The 21,015-nt window shown below is 45.3% G+C and overlaps 1 protein-coding gene and 1 long non-coding RNA gene across 3 annotated transcripts in view; both read left to right on the top strand.

The window, feature by feature from the left end:
- The first annotated feature begins 1,443 nt into the window (after positions 1-1,443).
- LOC128076990 (uncharacterized) lies at positions 1,444-17,914 on the top strand. Its single transcript, XR_008204759.1, has 3 exons — positions 1,444-1,514; positions 14,991-15,186; positions 17,140-17,914. It is a non-coding gene; the product is annotated as an uncharacterized LOC128076990 (long non-coding RNA).
- A 2,614-nt stretch (positions 17,915-20,528) lies between these two features.
- The window catches only part of HDAC4 (histone deacetylase 4), a 219,139-nt gene continuing 218,652 nt past the window's right edge, over positions 20,529-21,015 (top strand). For both annotated transcript variants that reach the window (XM_052675252.1, XM_052675251.1), the window contains exon 1: positions 20,529-20,662. The gene's annotated coding sequence lies outside the window, so the exon portion shown is untranslated. The remainder of the gene's footprint in view (positions 20,663-21,015) is intronic.

Genomic DNA, 21,015 nt, shown 5'->3' with positions numbered 1-21,015 from the left:
CTGGGGGAAAAGATGTGCAGCAGGATTAGAGACCAGCACTGAGGTTCCACCACTAGTTCCCCTCAGAAAGCTTTGCCTACAGCTTTTCACACTCAGAGAGTGCTTCTCCAGCAGATCCACCCCCAGCCTTACTCTGGGAAGGAAGTGGCATAGAATCATACAATGGCATGCAGAGGCTGCTGCTGCTTGTCTGAGCGGTTAGCGCCAGCCTTCAGAGCTGTCACATTAAGGATGCAGCCTGGGTGTAGCTGTATCCTAGCTGTGCCCATCATTCACAGGCAAATGTTTTTATGCCCCACATTTCATCCCTCAGACTATTTTAAATAATTGATATTAACACTCTACAAAGAAGAAAATGGACGATAGGCCATCGTTTACCCACTGCATCAATAATAAATGGAGCAATGCCAAAACACATCAATAGCAAGCTTGTTTGTCCTCCTCTCACATTCACGGGGCTCCTGACCTGAAGAGGTAGAGCACGAGCAGGTGATCAGGCTAAGGTACCATCAGTCAGGTGAGGAAACAGAGAGGTGTGGTGTAACACAACACTACCCTTCAGGAGACTTACAGTTGGGTAAAGTTCCATGTGCTGTGTGAATGCAATACGTTGTTTCCTGGGTAATGCTGCCTCCCTTAGAAACTGAAAACTCGACTTCAGCAAGTAGTTTCTGACACAAAGACCCATGCTCTCCAAGCCCCTACTTGTCCCGATGCTGCCAGCATCTCAGTGACAAACAAAGCAGATGCTGAAACATCTGTGCTGAGTGCACCGCTGTGGGCTCCCACACAGCACGGACAGACCACATTAACAATGAACGCATTTGCAGTGATGTGTTCTGCCAGATCAGGGGTGTAATGCCTGGCTGCCATTAATGGGCATCTGTGTTACAAGATCAGATTAGTTATCCAAAGTAAAACCCCAAAACATGGATAGTATGGATGTAGAATAACTGTTTCACACTACAAATCTACTGCTGTTATTTTGCAGCGCTGCTTCACGTTGATGCTCTCTGGTCAGCTCCTTAGCAGAAGAGAAATTTGTAGTTTGGAGCATGGGAACTGATAATCATGCTCATGTTAAACCTCGTAGTTCCTCATTTCTTGTGCTCTTTGGACTGGTTTCCAACTTGTCTGTGTGCAGCTGCTGCAAGGGAGGATTGTGGGTCCATGTGCAACGTTGTTTTATTCTTCGTTGCTATTGCAGTTTGTCTTTTCTCTCTCCTTTGTCAAAGTGAAAGCTGCTTTCAGCTTTATCTGCTTCTAGCATTGGCTGCAACTGAACACACTGACAACACAACTGTAGCGGCAATGCTAAGTCACAGCTTGAAGCAGTGATTGAGCACCTGGTGGGAAGTCAGGGCCAACCCTGGGGAGCTCAGGTGCATGCAATGTACTTGATGACCAGAAAGGAAGGAGCCAGGATCCACCCCTTCCCAGACCTCATTTAAGTGTGGGCAGTGGAGGCAAGGTTGTTTTGCTGCAGAACCCTCTCTACCAGAGTCCTTCTAAAGGTAAACAGCTTCTTCCCTTTATTTCTGAGCTTATGGATGTTGCATTTGTGCAAATTCTCCCTTGCTGTAGCCTGGAATCTTGCTGCTCTGCTGTCACTGCTGCACCTTCCATTGCATTACAGCATCTGATGCTGCATGTTGTTCTGCAAGCCATGTATAGAAAACATCTTCATGTGTGCCTGAGCTATGCTGCAGGCATCTTTGTTCAGAATTCCTAGTACTGCAGGCATGGCATTCAGCTGAGCTGGTTTTGCCTCCCACACCATTCTCTCTGTGTCCTGACCCTCAGTGCTTATGCATGAGTGGCTGCTCTTTAACTGGTTTCCATGGGTAGCTATGCTCTGTTTGGAGCTATTTCTCTAGAATTAAAATTCCCATTGACCACAGCTTTCTTCCTTTACAGCAGTTCTTCCTGAAAGCCAACATTTCTAAAGGAATTGCTACAGATCCAAAATTAACTGTGAGAGTTTCAGCTTTGTACCTTGTTAATCCCATTCCAAACTCTTGGCACCAAGCAAAGTGAAACGCCCCTCGTGCCTTGCTCTGTCCTGGCTACCACTCTTGCTGTTCTTACCACAGTTAGCTGATTCAGGTGTAATCCTGGTAATAGCATCCTTCCCTCTTTTTCCCCTTTGGCAGGCTCAGCAATTCTTGTTTTCCATACCTCTACTGCTCTGTGTTCTGTACACTATTTTGTGCTCACGACCTCTTGTAGAAATCCTTGGTGCTGGGCAGCTGGCTTCTTTGCTGGCTCTTGTTCTGCTTTCTTAGCCCACAAGCTTCATAGACCTGAAAAAAGGAGCTGATGCTTTCCAGAGAAGAGAACCTGGAAGACCTGGCTGCTTCTGGGACAATCTCTGCTGTGCTGCTTGCTCCTTGTAACTGACATGAGAAACTCTCCAGGCAGCTGGTAATACTACTGGGGGAAAAATCCTCTTGCGCTGAAGCTGAAATGTTTCACTGGCTCATTTTAACATTAAGGAAGGTGTCGGGGAGTCCAAACAGAGATTTCCATTAGATGCCTATCTTTTCATTTTTCTTTTTTCTTCCCTCTGCTGCTTTTCCTCTGTCTGGCCACAGGGCAGAAGATAGAACTGCCCCAATGTTAGTTTCCAGAGTCCTCTGCTGCTGGGCAAGGCGCTTTTCCTCCCAGCGCCGGCTGGCAGCCTGGCCCTGCAGCTTGGCTGCCTCCCCTTCCACTGGGAAGGTTAAAAAAAGAAAACTCAAACCTCAAACCGACCAAAAAATCCCTTCTTGAAACTAAACCCGATTTCCGACTCCCCTTTGAAAAGGAAGTGCCTTTCTTCCCATGCAGCTCTAACAATGACCCTCTTTGCTGTCTGAAAAGTTAAGCTGCTCTGCTCTGATGTCTCATTGAGTCCCTGTAGATTTTAAATAGCTTGATGTATATGGCTCTCTGCCATTCCCTTGCCAGGGATATTTTTAAATAGCCGTTATTTTGGTGGCAGACATGAAAAGCCAAGCTCTCTCTACTGCTGGCCGTGCAAATCCTGCTCCTGAGGCTGTGTTGAAATGGCTGATGTCAGGATGCAGGCAACGGCATTTTTGGCACTGCTGGGTGGTGAAATTGCTCTTGGCAGGAGCAGCCCAGCTGTTTCTTTTATCTCTGTTCATGGCAAGGGGCAAGGTGGGGAAGGGAGGGATTAATGTTTGCTATGGAAGTTTGAATATTTTGGAAGCTCTATAAACAGTGTGTGTTGAGGGGGAAGCAGTGACACTGTCTTGTCAGTATATGGTTCAGCTTATGTTTGCCTCTGTCTTACAAAGGGCTTGAGCCTTCCTGTACTCCCAGCTAGTGCAAAATTGCTTGCTAGCTGTGAAGCAGCCTGCTTTTCTCTCTGGAATAGTGGAACTGTTTCAGGACATTATTAGGACTGGGAAAAACTACCCAGCATGTCAGAAACGAATTTAAATCAGGCCCAGAGCAACTGGCACTCGGATATGACAATTTTATGGGAGTACTGCAAGGCAGGTATGATTACAGCTCGTATAACAAGCTGAGAAGTGAGAGTAAGAAACTGTGAGCACATTAAAGACAACAGTAGTGTGCAGTCTGGGTGCTCATAAAGACACAGTTCGTTCTGTCTCTTCATAAAAAAAAAAAAAAGACCATTACCTGTTGGATGCTGCTCTGGCTTTCAGTGATACAATTAACGGAGTTTGTTTTGGACTAGCATAGATGATCTAACCATGAGTAATGTCTTAGATTACATCCTGAAATGTCAGCATCACTGGTGGCAGCTACCATCTTCAGGATGCCTTCACGGCAGCGTTCTGGATGTGTTGTTTTTCCAGGTGGTTTCAGATAATAGCAGGGTATGAAGAGCTCTGCTGTCAGTAAAGTATCAACACAGGCAACTCTCAGCAGGTAGCTGGTAATAAAAGATTCTCATGCTGGCAGCGGAATCTGTGGATTAGGATTTACTGCTGCTTTGGCAACTAGAAAGAGTGAACATTAAAACTATCAGTGCCTGAAAATTCAGGGTGTGAAGGGAGGGAGTTTTCCACCTGGCTGGGACCCCAAGTTTGTGTCCCTGTCTTCCTATGCTAGCCAGCTTGAACCCCTTGGATTTCCTCCCCTTTCCAGCTCATTTTGCTGAAATGTTTTCCTTCCCTAAAAATACTTCCCCACCTCTCTGAGGCTGCTGCTCAGAAGAAATAAAGACAAATCATTTGGCTGCTGAGCATGTATTTTGGAGTAAAGGTTTAAGTAAGAGTTGGGGAGCCCCATGGACCTTTCCCAACAGCGCCCATGTACATGGCAGCATGTGCAGAGATGTAAGAGTTCACTGGCATAGGCTCTGCTATTAAGAGCACAAGAGTTTCTAGCCAGGGGCTCTGGAAAGAAATAGTAAGGGCCAATGGCTACAGGCTTAGCAGCTGAGCTGCACAGAGACATTCCCACGAGCATCCTTTGATTTATCTCTTATTCTTATCAGCCTCTAAAATGAGCCTGACTGCATGGGGGACTCCCGTGGCCAAGCTCTCATGTAAGTTGCCTTAGGAAGGGGTACAGCAGACAAGCACCGGTTTTCTCTAATAACTACCTTTGCTGATCATGGGAGAGCTCATCGAAAAAAGCTGGAAACTGGACAGGGAGGGAAGCTAAGATGCTGCTTTGTACTTCTGCCTTCTTCAGAGGTTTCTCTGCCTCACAGCCCAAGCCCTGGTCTTACAACAGACGCAGACCTGGTGGACCAGTGGAAAGTTTTCTAGAGATAGAACTGGAGTTAGGAGGTCACCCAGCGCTCACTGCTTGCTGCAGGATGAAGAGAGCTGTAGATGAGGCCATGTGCTTGGTCCCACTCATACAGAGTGTGGTTTTAGAGCAGAATTTATCCCTTTGTCACCAAACTAAGCACTTTATCCAAGTCTTGCTTCTCCTTGGTTTTGTTGCTGTCACAGGCAAAATGTTTCGCTGCCCTCAAATTCTCCACCTCCTCTCCTCTTCAGCATAATTTCCTGTACGGCCACAAGCAGTACTGCAGCCAATCATTTTGAGCTGAATTGCGTTTGATTAGTTGCCTTGTTGGTGACAGGAAGGGGCAGTTCTCTGTAGCCTTTTTTGTCAATCCTTGGATCTTGTGTTTGGCACAGGGGTGTCACGTTGTGCATAGGGATCACGGGTCTCCCTGCTAACAGCACTCAGTCCATCAGGGAAAGCACAGAGCTGCAGCTTTGGTTCTAGTCCAATTGCACCACCTTTTCATCACAAAGAAATATAGTCCTACAATGCTTAACACAGGCTATTTGTTAGCAATAACTCAGCTGAATGTAAACAAATCTACATAATGCTCTGTATCACAAGTCAGCTGTTTAAACACAGAACTTAAGGCATAGCAGTAGATCACCAAAATATATGGCAGATATTATCATAATATCATAGAACTGCTTCTCAAAGAATTAAAATGATCTTTTGGGGCATTCGGCTATCTTCAGCTCTTGAAGGGAATATTCCCCTAGCTGCAATAAATTCAACTGTCTGATAACTACAGTCAAACGAAGAAATTAGATTGCCTAGTAATAATATGTGGGAAGAAAATAACATGGCCACTTTGGGAACATTACACGGCCAAGGGTGTGAAAATCTGAGGGTAGGAAATCTGATCTTTCTCAAGAAAGAAGGTGTTGCAGTAACACCTCAAAAGGATGCAGGTTCCCAAATAATAGGCTTCCTGGGGGGGGTCTCTCTCAAGCCTAACTTTTGGAGAAGCTTTTCTTCTGGGCTTACCCACTTGTCTGACAGTGGCTGGGGAGAACTCTGCTGTGTGGCTGAGCTGTTCCAATTACTCTTGCTGTTAACGCGTCAGCACTTTCACTGGTTTTCCACAGCTTGAGGCGTGCAAGTTGAGCAGTCCTCTCTCGCTAGAAATCTTTTCTCCTGCTCTTCCACCATGGACTGCTATGGTCTGGTGAGACCACCTCTCCATCCTTAGAAATGAGTTGTCTTATTCCTGGCCTTCCGGGTGAGTTTTCCAGGCTCCAGCCTAGATCTGCTGCTCCTTCTGCCTCACTGCTTTCCAGATGTGCTTTCTGTGCTGCTCCAGCCACGGTCTCACCAAAGCTCTCTGCAGATTTTCTGCTCTGTATTTATACAGGCACTGATGTGAACTCTCCCTCCTCCTTCCTGCTGGTTCCCATGCAGCTGGTTATTTGCCAGGGACTCTCTTGCTCAGTCCCCAGTGAATGCAGTCCCTTGTCCTGAAAACGCAATGTGTCCTCTTGTTCCTACATGCAGTGACTTGCGTTTGGTTGTGCTGAAAAATAACAAGCTGTTCTGTGGAACCCAGCTTCCCATTGCTTTCCGGATTGCTCTGCATCCTTTCTGCCTGTCAGGCTTCTTACATTGCACCCAATCAATCTGATGTCTGAGCCTCTCTTGCTGGGGAATGGAAATCATAGTAAATATTCTGCAGTCTGTGCAAGATGAGTTGGTGCTCCCAATGCAGTTGCCTTCAGGCAGGTGTTTGCATATCAGCCCTCAGACTGTTCTCACAGTTGGAACCTGCTGCTATGCTTCCCAGTGGTGCTGCTGCAGGATTTGGGATCCTGCACTGCAAGCCCCCTGGTTGCTGGTAATGTGCTGGCTGCACTGAGCATTGGGCTGGGGACTTCAGGTATCTTCAGGCACCCCTGTGGTTGACTTTGCGATGTGATTTTCCCGAGGGCTGAGCCATTATCTGTTGATATCAACGGGAATTATTCTGTTGGCCTCAGTGAACACTGAAGATGTTTCTATATATGTGTGTCACATTCCAGGTTAGTTTTCAAAAGAAGAGAGGGGATGAGTAGAGTCAGGGCTGCGTTCAGTGTGGATAAGTACATATAAGTGCAGCATTCTCTTCCTCACAGTGATTTTGCAGAAGAGAAATCACCTTTTCCAGTGAGCCCTGCACTCCTCGACACAACCTTTTTTGTTTGTTTGTTTGTTTTCCCCTCTGTTATGCTTTCAGCTTTCCAACTTCCAGTCTGGGTTAAGAGTGCGCCGCCACCTGAACTCACAGCCCTGCTTTCCTAAGCAGAGCAATTATCCCAGGCAGGTGTATCCATAGCCTCAGCATTGTCTCCAGCTGCCTCTATATGGGGTGTGCTTGGTGGCAATCCTCTGGAAAGAAGCCTCACCTGGGACACTGGCTAAAAATAAAATGTAGAAGACTGTGGAAGCCTGCTTCAAAAGTACTGTGGCTGTGCAAATATCTTTCCAACAAACCCACTACCTGCATGGTAAGATTGTTCAAACAAGGCTCACGGAGATGCGGGGAACCTCTGCTATGTGGCAGAGCAGCCACCAAGGTATTGCTAGCAACCACAAATCAAACTGCTACAGAAAAACCAAACGAACTGCAAACCAAAGCAGAGATCTCATTCCTTGACAGGGAAGGTGAGCCAGAGCTTCAATGATTGCAACAGGGGAGTGAAGCAGCTGTGAGGGAAAAGGCCCTACCACCGTGGTGGTGAGCAGCAGTGAGACAGCAGCTATGCTGTTCTTTTCCTGTGAAAGCAGGAGTGAGCACGTGCCGAAAGATCCAAGTTAATTCTGGATTGTCTGCTTCAGCTCACGTTAGCTTTGCACCTTCTGCTTGCTCTTCTTTCTTGGGTTTTGTTATTTTCTAATCTATGCCGGGCGTGTCAGAGCATCCATTGAGGAAGAGCACTGGAAACCTTCTGAGAAATCCAAGTAAGTAAAGATAATTGTGCCTACCTTATCCGTGTGTTTGCCAACTCCTTCTCCATGCTGCCATATCTTGATGAGACAACTTTCCCTTGCTGACTCCCCATGGATGTATTCTTACTCATCCATGTCTTTTCCTTTTGTAAATGCAAAAACAGAGAATGGTTTCTATCAATTTGTCCTGCATAGGTGTGAGTCTTGATAGTTTTCACTTCCCTGGATCTCCACATTTGAAGGGTGGTTCACTTTACCAATATCTAGTCCTTTGGTGTTTTGGCAAGCTTAACTATCAAGCTTGACTGGTGGTTGAGTTATTTCATCTTTTATTTCCTTTAGAAAGCAAAAATGACTTTGCTGATGAGAAGTCGTTAAATCTGGAAGCTTAATTATTGTGGTTGCTTTATCTGACCAGCCTCTTGCCTGGAAAATTCGCTCTAGGTCTTGTCTCCTGTCAAGAAGGTTGGTCTAGGAAAAATTCCCCTTGCTCCAAATACTCTTTCTTCCTATGCCAGTAGCTTGCTTTAGAAGTTACATCCATGCTTAAACCCTATTGACTTCAGTGGTTTTTGGAAACTATATTTAGATGAAAGCGTTAGTTTTGAAAGCGTTGGCTCCATTAGGAACGCGTGCTAGACATTCTCTCCCAGGATTTTTCAGTGTTTTCCTTCTGTACCAATTATGCCTGGATCCAAAGTTAATCTGTGAAACACAAGAACAGCTGTACTAAGGCAGACCAAAGCCTTGTGCGCTATCTCTGACAAAGCCTGGTAGGGTGTGCTGAAAGGGAAGAGCTTAAAATCAGGAGTTACCAACTCCAGCAAACACTCCCAGCAAGCTGTAGTTTAACAGCTCACTGCACTAGAGGTTTTCTCTCTGTTTTTATATTTGCTAGACCTTTATGTTCAGCTTGCTTTCCTTTATGCTGGCTAACTGCCTTTGGAGTAAGCTTACACTTCTGCAACCACCTATGGCAGCAAAGTTCATAACGTGCAGGAAAAAGTGCTTCAGATTGATTTTCCATCTGCTGTCTGGTGAAGGATGTTCATCGTACTCAGCTAGTAGTGATAATGCATCCACTGCCACCATGTGCCTCCTGGTGTGGTGGGAGATCCAGAAGTTGCTTCTTCTCAGGTAGCAGAGGAAGTGGACAGGCCTAAGCTGTGCCTTCTTGGGGATGACTTCCTGTGCCATTTCCTCACACCCAGTTCATCTCTCGGCTCACTGCTTGGGAAAGAACCAGCATTCTTATTGATTTGGGTTCTCCTTCTTGAGTGCTTAATATAAAATGAAGAAACTATAGTGAGGTCATCTTGGTTATGTGCTGCTAGTTATTTACCAGCTATTCTATTTAATTACCAAGCTCCTTAGTCCTTCTGCAGCTCCTTATAGACAGCACTAATTTCTGCAACCTTAAGTAATTTTTTCTTAGCAACCTCAGCAGATTTATTTTGTTTTTAAGTATTCTTTTTCTGGACCATTTAGGCTCTGAAAGCAGCCCGTGCCACAGCCCGAACTTATTCAAGATTCTACTAGGATTCCCTCTTCTTTGGAAAATAACCATTTATTCCTACCTGCCCCTTCCTATTTCCTACTAGTTTTGAATTCATTTGAGAACCTCTCTTCTAATCCCAGGAGAGATTAAATTCCTAGGAGCCCCTGGTGAGAGAGCTTTTGAGAGCCAGAGCACACTGCGTCAGCCAAACTGTCCCTGCTTACACGTGCACTGATGCCTACAGAGCATTCCCCAGAAGCATGCTTTCTTCATCCTACCTCTTCAGTGTTGTTACGTAGCCTCTGTTGCTTTGCCCAGTGTTACGTATGGGCTTTAAGTAGCTCGCTGATTTCCCTCTCAGTTTTATTTCTGCCCACTTCCCTTTTCCAAAGGCTGGCACTGCTGGAGTTGATGCCATCTTATTCCTGGGCTATTCCTATCTCACCTATGACAGTACACTGGTGGTGAGACAAGGCATCATCTGGGTGTGAAACTCTGCTTTTCTTGGCAGATGGGAAATGCTTGAAGTCCCATCAACTCTTATGGCATCACCCGCAGCTTGTATGCACTGCTTCAAACAAATGCTCAGGGCACTGAGAATGTTTTTATTCATCTATTTTGGAGTAAGGTGCTGCATATTAGTAGCAAGCCCATAGCTGCTCAGATACTGCCAAGCTATTTTTGATTTTAAGAGCTGCAGAATAATTTGCTAGAGCACATAAAAAAGGACTCACTGTCAGTCCTTGCTTTTTCCAGAAATGCAATCAAAATTATTCTACCATAATCAAATTTGTCTTTGCATGCAGAGAGAAACGCATGCACTGCAGGAGGTGGTTGTGTCCAGGTCCCTCTGCGTCCCATAACCCAGGTGTCCCTTTTATGTCAGGAGTGGGTTGGCATCAGAGTCATGTAGTCTTGCTATGCAAAGAAAAAAAGCAAGGGTTTTGATGAGAAGGTGATTCGTTTGTGCTGCTGCAGGGTAGGCACACTGCTTAGGCTGACCAGCTCAGTTCCAGAGAAGCTGAGTGTTCCCCGAGTCTGCAAAGGGCAGGCATTTTTTTTTTAGCAATATTTACAGCATCTCTTTGAAGCCAAATGTTTTTGGGGTTTTCCACCACTCCCCTCATTCCCATTGTGACTGTTTCCCCCATGGATGATTTCTTATGGTTTCAGGAGCGATACCACTAAGGGCTGGCCCAGCATGGAATTTCTGCAGTCCTGAACTGCTCTATTTGTACTCCCAGGGCTGGATTCAATTGACAAGAGGCTCCACAGCCAACCCCCTTGGACTGCACATGTGTTTATTTAAATGTCAGTGGCCCACACAAGCTGAATACCTATTAGCTAGAGCACACATAAAATTCAAAGCACAGCTACAGTTCATATTTATTGCTCAAAGTACAGCTCTCTTTATTGTTGTCATTTCAGTACCCTTGTATTTATGGTATTATTCAGTCAGCTCTGAGAACTTAACTAGCACTTTGCAGTGTTTCTATACTGCGGGGGTATAATATCCGCCTATAATAAATATATAGGTGAGGGATTTAAGAACAAAACAAAACAGCAACAACATATAGCATGTGAAAACTTCAGTAAGCAAATAAAATATTCCCTGCTAAGGTTGGAGAAGAAAACATGTGTAGACACATGCACAAAACCCACCAGTATCACTTCAAGTCACCTAATGAGCAGTAGATGTGAGCTTCCACTCTGTTTTTTCATCTCTGGCTTTTGCCATTCTCCAGAGGTACTGCAGCACACATGCTGTAAAGCGCCCAGCTCCCACGTGAGGTAGTGGCAGATAGTGCTGTTATGGGCTGGGTGTAAGCAGTGCTCTTCTGGTGCTGGTCCATGAATGACACTGGAACGCTGCTGTCTGCAGAGCTGTCAGCCAAGCTTCTCAGCTGGAAACACGACAGGAAAGCTTGCTGTGGTCCTGGGAACGAAGCAAGCAGTTGTGGTAAATGGGTGTATTTCTGGTACGTAGGAAAATAAAGATGCATTTCTTCTAAATGGTGGGTTGTTAGAGTTAGGGTAGTATGGTGAGGCTGCAGTTGGGCTTGATGATCTTGGAGGTCTTTTCCCACTTGAGCAATTCTAAGATTCTAAATGCAGGTGGAGAGATGAGAGATGTCTCTTGCAGCCGGTATTCTGGAAACCTGCCCTATTTCAATTGCCTTGGTAAGGAAAATGTTCTGTAAAACACAATAGTTTCTGCTAAGCTATTTCTAGTGGACTTCAAATTTCACTGGCAACGCTCAGATGTGCCCATTCTTAGTTTGGAGGGAGGATAAAGCTCCATTTGACTTGAGAGAAGAGCAGTTTAATTAAGAAAAAAAAGAAAAAGAAAAAACTTTATGTTTGGCTATGTTGTTCTGCTGACATGAATGCGAGTGACTCCAAGTGAGATTTTGGGCTCAAACCCAGAAAAGCAAAAGCACTCCTTTAAAAATAACTCTAAGGTTGGAGTTTTGGACTGTGGCTTCAAAGGCTGTTTGGTAGTCAGTCAGGCCCTTGCTGAGCCAAGCTGCCAGTGACAGAGGTGCCCAAATCAGAGTAATGTTCCTCAGAACTTGCCTTTAAATAGAGATCTTCTGAGACCTTCTTTTGCAATGATGTAAGAATCCACCTTCCTCTGCCTCGTGTCAAGGTGTCCTTGGGAAGAGCAGAGGTCTGCAGTGGCACAGCCACCTCCAAAATACATCCATGCACCTGTGCGGGACACAGCTCCTTCCTCTAGCCTGGTCATTGCAATTCCTTTGCTTTTCTGACTTCGATAGCCCTTATTTTGCTTCCATCATGACAAAGATAGCCACTTTACTCTTGGCTGACTGCAAGGGTGCTAGCAGCAAGGCTGAAACACTTGATAGCCTCTTCCCCTGCCAGCCCCCACTAACGCTTTCACACCCGTGCACCTCATCCAAAATCACAAACCTGTTACTAGTGAGCTATCTGAAGTGTTCTCTTATCAGACAAAAAAATCAAACCAAATCTAACCAAAGTGCTGTACGTTCACGCTCTCTCCTCCTTGCTCATAGAGAAGCACAGCCCAGTTTCGGGCCATTACACTTCCTATCAAATGATCTCAACGTTTTGCATTGCAGTCTTTATATAGCAGCCAGAACATTCCTGCCCCTCATTCAGTGCAAGGTAGAAGGCCTTATTTAATTAATCCTACTCTCATTTCCAAGCCACACCAGCAGCTTTCCTAGAAATTATCCATATCAGCCTGCTAACGTGTGATGTTTGGAAAGCTTCCACGGGCGTTCATAACTGGTCCTTTAATATGCATCAAGCAACCTACTAGGAAGCTCCTGATAAGGATGAATCAAGATCTGTGAGTCTCGTCTCTTTGATGCCAGCGTATCTCAGTGTGAACAGCCTAAACCAAAACTGCTGGAAAGGCACAGATGCATTCCATTGCAACATCCTCTCAAGAGGTACCTGCTGTAAACTCTTCCTTTTCTTAAAGGAAAAAAATATGTGGTGCTTATTATGCAATGTAGATATTATTGATCTATATCTCAATTACGTTCCTTTTCTGGGTTGGACTCCGTTGCCTTGCAGATTTTTGAAACAGCTTGTCAGTTTTAGTCTCCATCTCTTTCTGTCCTTTCTGGGTTAGTCTCTTCTCTGTCCCACTCAGCCCTTTCCTTGAATCTAGTCCTTGAAATGATGGGGTTTCCTTCATCCTCTTTTACAAAATGTCAAATTTGACTTTTTTTCCCCCCTTTTTCCTGGAAGAGACATCCTGGCCTTTTACAAGACTGATCTTTCCTACTGATCCTGGAAAAGTGAAGTATCTTTCTTCTGTGCCCATATTTTATGAGCATATGCAGATATTTCTAGGGCTGGAGAGGTTTTGATTCATCTGAGGTTGTCGTAGCAGATTCTGAATTATATTTTTAACATTAATGGCTGATTATTTATGTCTTAGTTGTCCATTGAACAGCATATCTTCAAATGAGAGGCCAAGATTCAGAATTCACAGCCAATTATCCAATAAAGCCAAGCAGGATATAACTCTTCAGCCTTTGGAGATGTTTGTTTCGTGATACTATTTTCCACAGTTCCATTTCACTATTGCTGTTCTGGACACCTGTACTTGTGTTGATACATCATCATCTGCTGTGACGCTCTTTAAGAAGTCAGATAAAGTGCTTGCAACTAGCAAGGCTGTAAGATACAACTAGCAAGGCTGAAAAGATAAAATACAAATGCAGTGAGAAAATGGTGATAAGAAGGAGAAAAGGACCTGAGCTTTTGCCCTATGTAGATGCTTCGGTGTCTCTGCATAAAGGAGCTGAACCAGTGCTATAGGAATGACCCACGGATGTTTTGGTTCAGCATGAGACTTGTACACCCACCGACTGCCTCCTGACGTGAGCTCAGTGCTGTAACTTTCAAAAATGGATGATTTGTGTGAACACCAGTCCACTTATATTCAGCAAGAATGAACCTTTGTCCTTGCTATATTGTTTTCTAATGCTCTACTTGGCTTCCTGAGTGCACCCAGCTCATTCTTCGGTTTATATATACCTTCTTTTTTTGACCTTCCTCTTGTCCCATCTTTTCTGAATGCACAAGGAAGGTTCTATCTGCAATGGTTCTATGCCATTATGATTGCTCTCCTATAAGTAGACAGAGAAAATCTGGTGTCTTCCTGTGTTTCCTAGCGAGTTCAAATCCAAAACTAGCTGTGGTTTTAGTTTTGCCATAGGAAAGGAAAAGCGAGGTGAGGTTTCGCCAGGAACAAAACACAGCTGCCCAAACCTTTTAGTAGATAAATATATTCAGGAAATAACATAAATAAAATAAAAAATTACTCTAAATTAAAAAAAAAAACCTAAAACTTTGACCTGTGTGCAATAGGAATAGGACAATATTTAGATAATCTAAACAGAGGGAGGAGAAATTAGGAATCTGAAAGGTGCATGCAGTTTTGCCCACATACTTCATCTACCAGTTCCCCTTTCACTCTCAACTTTTTAAAGCAAGATCTATCTCTTCTTTTGGACCATGCTCAAAAAGTACTGTGTCCAACAGAAGATGATTTACTTTGGTCTGTGCTGATCTAATTTGTGTCTGTGTGCTCTTGTCTTCCATGTGAATAAACCTCATGGCCTATGGGGCTTTGATTCCAGCGTGCTTATCAGCACCGATGCCCGTGGCAATCTCCCAGCAGTGGACAAAACTAACGATGTCCATGCATAGAGTCTGTGATCAGCAATCTTGCACGATCATGATATGCTCTGAATGGCTGTTTTTAATGGAATAAAGCTGCAGTAGGAAGAAATTGTCAGGAACTTTGTTAGTTTGCCAGTGCTTGAGTGTTTCATTCTTCTATGCAATGACAAAAGTGCCTGGTGATGGATTCTGTTGTGGTTTTTTTTTTGGTGCTATACTGCCTCATTTGTATCTTCAGGTCTCCCAGTAATCGATAAGAAGTCATAAGAAGTCCTTTTAGCCTTTTATCCTCATCTTATTCTTAGGTAGGGAAACAGTAATATTCCTGTTTTACAGATGTAAGACTAAGGCACTAATGAGTAAAGGGCCAGATCCAGTAGTTTCATTAGCTTGCAATTAATAACTTAAGATCAAAGATGCTCTTCCCCAGACTACTCTACATTGCTATCCTATTTTGGAGGCAGCTATGAAGTACTCCCCAGAGCTCAGCTTCTGAAGTGCAAAGCCCTGAGATATCTTGGTGCTGTGCTGCTGGTCCTGTCAACACCGGTCTACACTCAGATGATGTCCCAGAAAATAAGTATTTTTCAACCCTCCTCCACAGCCTGTCAGCTAAGGGATGTAACTTCTCACCTGTTCTATCATCTTGTGCATCGTGCTTCTGTCCAGTGGCCTGTCTTTGCAGCAAGGGGATGCTATCCTGTGCTGCTGTGACCACCAGCATTTGGAGAGATGGAAGCTGCATTTAAGGATTCTGCCAGGCAGAAGAGAGAAGTGACCCTGGACCCTTCAGTTCATGGGTAAGTGCTATGAACTCTTGAAAATGGTCTGAACAGTAGGCATGCTAAGGAAGAATAAAATAATGATTTAAAAAAAAAATAAATAAAGAGAGAAGGAATAAAAAGAAGGAAAGTGACTCTGATTGAGATTCTGACTGAGGGAAGGTGAGTCGTGGACTCCAAGCGAACTGCAGCGATCTGTAGGCTTTAGCCACAAGATACTGGACTCACAGGTCAGAAATGTCATTCTGTGCAACCTCTGCCACAGGCATCCTGGGTCCGAGATCTCTGGTTCTGTAAGCTCCACCTTGCCTTCTTGTGTTTGTCTCAAAGAGACTGAATAGCAGCGCATCTGCAAAAGGAGTCTGTGAGTGCAAGCTCTGCCAGCTGCTACTTACCTGTGAAATATGAAAGTTGCTTCTCCTCAAAGGCAATTGCTGCTCCTGAAACCAGGCATTCGTATTTGCACGAGAAAGCTGTGACTGACTGTGAGATGATGCGAGCCTAGGATCTCACTTAAAAAAAAAAAAGTGTAGACATAGGTTTGTTTCCTGCTCTGCTCTGCCTCAGTTCAGCAGCTATCTGTTCTCTTTTGGAGAGCTGGTTGGCACTTACTTTGGTTGGGCCAAAGGAAATACAATCAAGTGTGTGTGAAAGAGCAAGCACTGGGTCACAGCTCCGAGGGCAGCAGTAAGAAGCATTCCTTCTCTGCAAAGCAAGGGGCTTATGGGCAAAACACAGCCATTCCCAGACAGCTCAATGAAACACGCACAACCTGAACAAAAAGTAAGTATTCCATTCAACTCGTGAATGCTTGTGAAATTCATTTTTTTGCCAGCTTTTACAGTCCACAGCCTTCTCATTCAATCTTGAATAATAGCTTTGAATTGAGCTGTAAAAGCTTCCGAAGTTTGAAGCCTTTTGACAAGTTAATTTAGCTGTATGGTAAAAAGTTTTTCCCGCAGATAGAATAAAGACATTGTATCGTGAATGTAGTAGTCATCCAAGGGAAAGAAAACACCATTAGGATAAGAAATGATGGGCTTTATGGAGATAGTTTGTGGTTTAGTGTAATCTACTATCAATATTTCAGTAGAGAAGTATTCTACTTGTCATTCAGCTGCACGTCAATATCTTCACTTAAAACCAACACCCAGGGGCCAGGCTGCACATATATTTTTATTGAAAAAGTAACTTGTTGCTTTTGGTGGGTTTTCTTTCTCTTTTTCTTTTTTTGTTCCTCACAGTTATTTCTACTTTAATTGTTTGGGGTTTTTTTTAATCCTGTATCATGCAGGATGCTTTTTTTTCTTCTTTTTTTTTTCTTCTGGTTGAAAGAGACAGAAAAATGAATCAATATTTTCTCTAAGGCTCCCACTGTAGAGAAACACACACATGCACACACACACGTGTTTTTTTTTTCCCTCTCAGCAGCTGCCAAGGATGAAAATTCAAGGAATTCAATAACATATATAGAAAGAATCAGAAAAAAAAAGTCACTGATAAGCTAAATGATCCAACAATTATCCTAGCCTCAATTTCACAAAGATCTCATCTTAAGTACAGACTTATTTCTTGTGTATTTCTAAATTCAAGCCTCAGTATGCTACTAACATTGACAACTGACGGCAGTTGAAGAAGGAGATTTGCTCTGTCTCGTAGCTCATCAGGCTGATCGGGAGGGATAACATCTTAAGGTAAGATCTTAGGGACAGCAGTTTGTAGTGGCTGCACCACATTCCTTCTCCATCTCCTACAACAAGCTCAGAGAATCAATGTTATTGCTAAACAAATACGGAATTTATAAAATTCAGCAAAAAACACTCGGAGCAAATTTTGGCAAGGAAACATTTGCAAAGTGTATCAAGCTGAGGATAAAATGACTGCTATAAATATCCAACATTATCTTCGTTAACCTTTGTTGCAAAGCTTTTTCTGTACGTCTTCTTTACCCAGTCTTTTCTTTCCCAACAGCAGCACCATGGCTCTTCCTTGTCGCGGCTGCCTCTGCTCCCCAGGCCGCACGCTGCTGCAGCACAGCTATTTCCAGGTGTGTTTTCCCTCGCCAAACCTGCAGCATAGGAAGCGAGCCCTGCCCGCTGTGTGGCTGCCTAATCTCCTATCACTCATTGTTCCTTTCAGCAACACAGCGTTGTGTGTTCTGTGTTTGGCATTGCTGAAATAAAGAGCATAATTTGAGGTGGAGTACGTATGCCTGAAGATTTTCTGAGAAGCATGAACCTGAAGAACAAATTTTGCATTGTGACCTTTATTTTGAACTTATTTTCTTGAAACGTGGGACGGGGATTTGATTTTGTCCAAGACAACAGCAGTAACTTTTTTCTTTGAGACTGGCCTTGGTGCTGCAGAATTTAAGCTTTTTAGTCCTTGAGTGATGAAGACTTGATGAAGTGCTAGGTCTGCAGACAAGCTGGAAAAATAACTTCTGCAGCCAAATACAGGCTTCTTCAGCCTCAGCAGGCACTCTTTAGTGAACGAGAACCACCTTGTTCTCCTTTATAGCTCACATTAAGCCAGACAAGACTGCTCTGCACAGAAGACAGATTTCAGAGCGTATTGAAAAAAAAACACCACAAGAGAGAAGGATCTCTGCTGCCTGTGGTCCTGTGCAAAGATGGAAGGCATCCCAGCTGAATCAGAATTCACCGAGACAAGAATAGAAAAGGTATACCTGAAGGAAAACACAGGAGGGGGCAATGTAAATCTAACATTGTCTGTTTAATTACAGCTGTGTTCTAAATCTGGTAGTTGCTGTTTTTCCTTTTTTCTTTTCTTTTTTTCCTGATGGCAGAAAGGATGAAATGAATACGATGTAGAGAGGACACAGATGGGAGTGGGAGATAAGGCAAAGAAGGGTGACTGGCAGGAGAAAAATATCAAGGGAGAGAGATGATGGCAACTAACTGATCAGGAGGAAGGAGAGAAAGCAATCCACACATGGGTGCTTGTGTCTGGGCTTGACTGCAGCACTGGCACTTGGAGTAGGTGTTGCTCTTCAGTGGCAAGGCTCCAGAGGAAGCTCCTGCTGGCTTTCTCCCTAACTCGATGTTCTCTTTCTGGCTGAGGAGGTGGTGGAAGGGGCAGCATTGGGATGCAAAGCTGAGAGACCCTCTTTTACTTCCTCCAGATTGCTGTGACTGGGGAAGGAAACGAGCTGCAGCATTGTGATGGATGTTACCTGCTTAAGCACATCAAAAAATGGAACCTTTTTGACAAACAAGAAGTAGAGTTCAGGTAGAGATGAGGTGGAGGTAGGCGGGAAGCTCCGTAATTGCATTTTATTTCAGTCTTTATGAATTAGCTCTGCCAATTTTCTTTTTCCCCAATTTTTTATTTTAATTCAAATGGCTTTTAAGTAAACTTTTCAGCTGCAATTACAGTAAAAACAGACCATACTATATACAGTCAGGTTTAATATATAGGAAGAACACTTTTTTTGCTCATGTCTGAATTCTAGTTTATAGGAACAATGGCAGGGTTTAATTTTCTGTCATTATGCACAGGTTAGCCCAGACTGGATATTAATAGACACACATATTCACACCCACGACCACAAGTAAAGCATCAATCAAATTTGGAAGATAAAACACTCCATGGCAACTTTAAGGGTGCAATTTTCTTTCCCTTCTTTCATCTTTTCAAAACACCTTCAGCCATGCAGAAGGCATTGGAGGTGACAGACCCAACCTGCAGAGGCTCTGCAGCTTGGAGCTGCAGGAGAGCATCCAGGGAACATGTGGGGGGTGCGGATGCTGCAGGGACCACTTAGGCAAAGTGATGGCTGTAAGCGTGTTGGTGAGCAAAGCACTTCACAGCAGCACAAGAAATGGGGAGCCTTAGGAGAGGGCAGGCAGCCACGCAGCTGTCCTTACATGCTTACATGTCCTGCCATGGCCACCGCTCGTTAGATCCACTGAGCAGCTTCTGGCATATGTGAATGTTGCCTTGTTTTTGGCTGCACAGTCTGCACTCGTGAAGCTCTAGACCTAAAGCACTTACACCCACATGTCTCTGGACACTTTAAAATAATTTAGAAGCTTATTTATATATGTAGACATACATGCACGTGAGCACACAAACTGGCCCTGAATAAAGATAGCAGAACGACCGTAGAAGGAAACCTAAAACCTCACCGACCAAAGAACAACAAACAAACAAGCCCACAAGCCAGTATATGGTAAAAATGAGACAAAAACGGGCTTCAGCTTTATGCAGAAGTGGTGCACGCCAGTGTATCCTCAGACACGTACTGAAGTGAGAATATCCCCAAACTTCAGGTCCTCTACAAGGCAGGCTGTGCTGCCTGTAGGCTCAAGCTTAGAATAATCAAAATTGTAGAATCGCAGGATGGCTTGGGTTGGAAGGGATCATGAATCTCCAACCCCCTGTCACATGCAGGGCCACCAACCTCCACATCTCATAGCAGCCCAGGCTGCCCAGGGCCCCATCCAACCTGGCCTTGAACACCTCCATAATGGACGGGGCATCCACAGCCTCTCTGGGCAGCTGTTGCAGCACCTCACCACTCTCATAGCAAAGAACTTCCCCCTGACATCCAACCTCAATCTTCTCTCCCTCAACTCAAAACCGCTTCCTTTTGTCCTGCCGTTATCAACCCTTGCACAGAGTTGACTCCCCTCTTGTCTGCTGGCTCCCTTTAGGTGCTGGAAGATGTAATGTTTGTTCCAAACTGCTGCTCACAAATTAATCTCTTAAAAATAAAGTAAGACAGGAAAGCTGAACTCAACAGGATGATTCTGCTGATGGAACCATCAGACCGATTCTGACCTCCGCCAAGAAGCAGGCATGTTATTCGTGGCATGGAAAGAGAAGCAACCACAGGGGTCAAATGTCAAATGAATAGGATTTTCATATGGCTCTGTAATTGTTAAGCATCTCAAAAAAAAAAAAAAAAAAAAAAAAAGGAGAAAAAAGAGTTGTGATTGCATGCTAGAATACAGCTGTAAATTATGAAGGAGGGACAAAGTCGTTAGCAACTCCCTTCAGGTCCCAGCCGGCCCGTGCCTCTGCCCCTTCCGCTTCTCACACGGTGATTCAGGCGCTGTTTAAAGCGGCGCAGCTCGGCTGCGGGACGGGGCAACCCAACGGACGGCGCCCAACGGCCGCAGCCCGTCCGCGCGCCGCGCCGTCACCTAGGCGACGTGCGGGGAGGCGGGGCTAAGAGCCGAGGCGGGGTCCGATTGGTTCCCTTCCCCCGCCGCGCGCCCAGCCGGGATGAGGCGGAGCGGGGGGAGAGCGGGAGGGGGGAAAGAAAAAAGAGGGAGCCGCGGCTATAAATAAACCGCGCTTCCTGATTGGCCGGCAGGAAAAATGGTCGCACCACGTGACTCTCCATCTAAAAATTCCAAGATGGCGGATCCCGTCACGGGCTGAGTCCGTTGGTGGCGCGCGCGCCGCCCGTGTCCGCCGCCGGGCCTTCGCCGCAAGGCTCCACGCTCCTCCCGCCGTCACCCAGGTCAGTACGCGGCGCCTCTCGCCGGGCCGGACCACGCCGGGGCCCTGCTGCCCGCCGCACGGGGTCTTAAGGCTGCGCGAGTTTCTGTCCGCCGGCTTTTAATCCCGGCCCGGGCCTCGCCGTGGTTCCCTAAGGCTTCGACGGCGCGCGGCTGTTTTCCTCCGGGCTCCGGCCGTGCGGCGCGGAGGGTTCCGCAGGGGGGAGGTGACGGGCAGCTCCCCGCACCAATCGCGTTTGCCCTCGTGGTATTGGCGGGTGGATTTGAGCCGCTGTGCCATGCGATTGGACGCCGAGCCCGGTGGGGGCGTGGCTTCGGCTCGCCCTCCTTCGGGCGGCGGCGCTGGCGTTTTTTT

The sequence above is a fragment of the Tympanuchus pallidicinctus genome, unplaced genomic scaffold (assembly GCF_026119805.1).
Source record: "Tympanuchus pallidicinctus isolate F22 unplaced genomic scaffold, pur_lepc_1.0 scaffold15, whole genome shotgun sequence".
Classification (NCBI taxonomy): domain Eukaryota; kingdom Metazoa; phylum Chordata; class Aves; order Galliformes; family Phasianidae; genus Tympanuchus; species Tympanuchus pallidicinctus.
The sequence above is the reverse complement of the archived record's forward strand: the minus strand, read 5'-3'. Positions and strand labels throughout refer to the sequence as shown.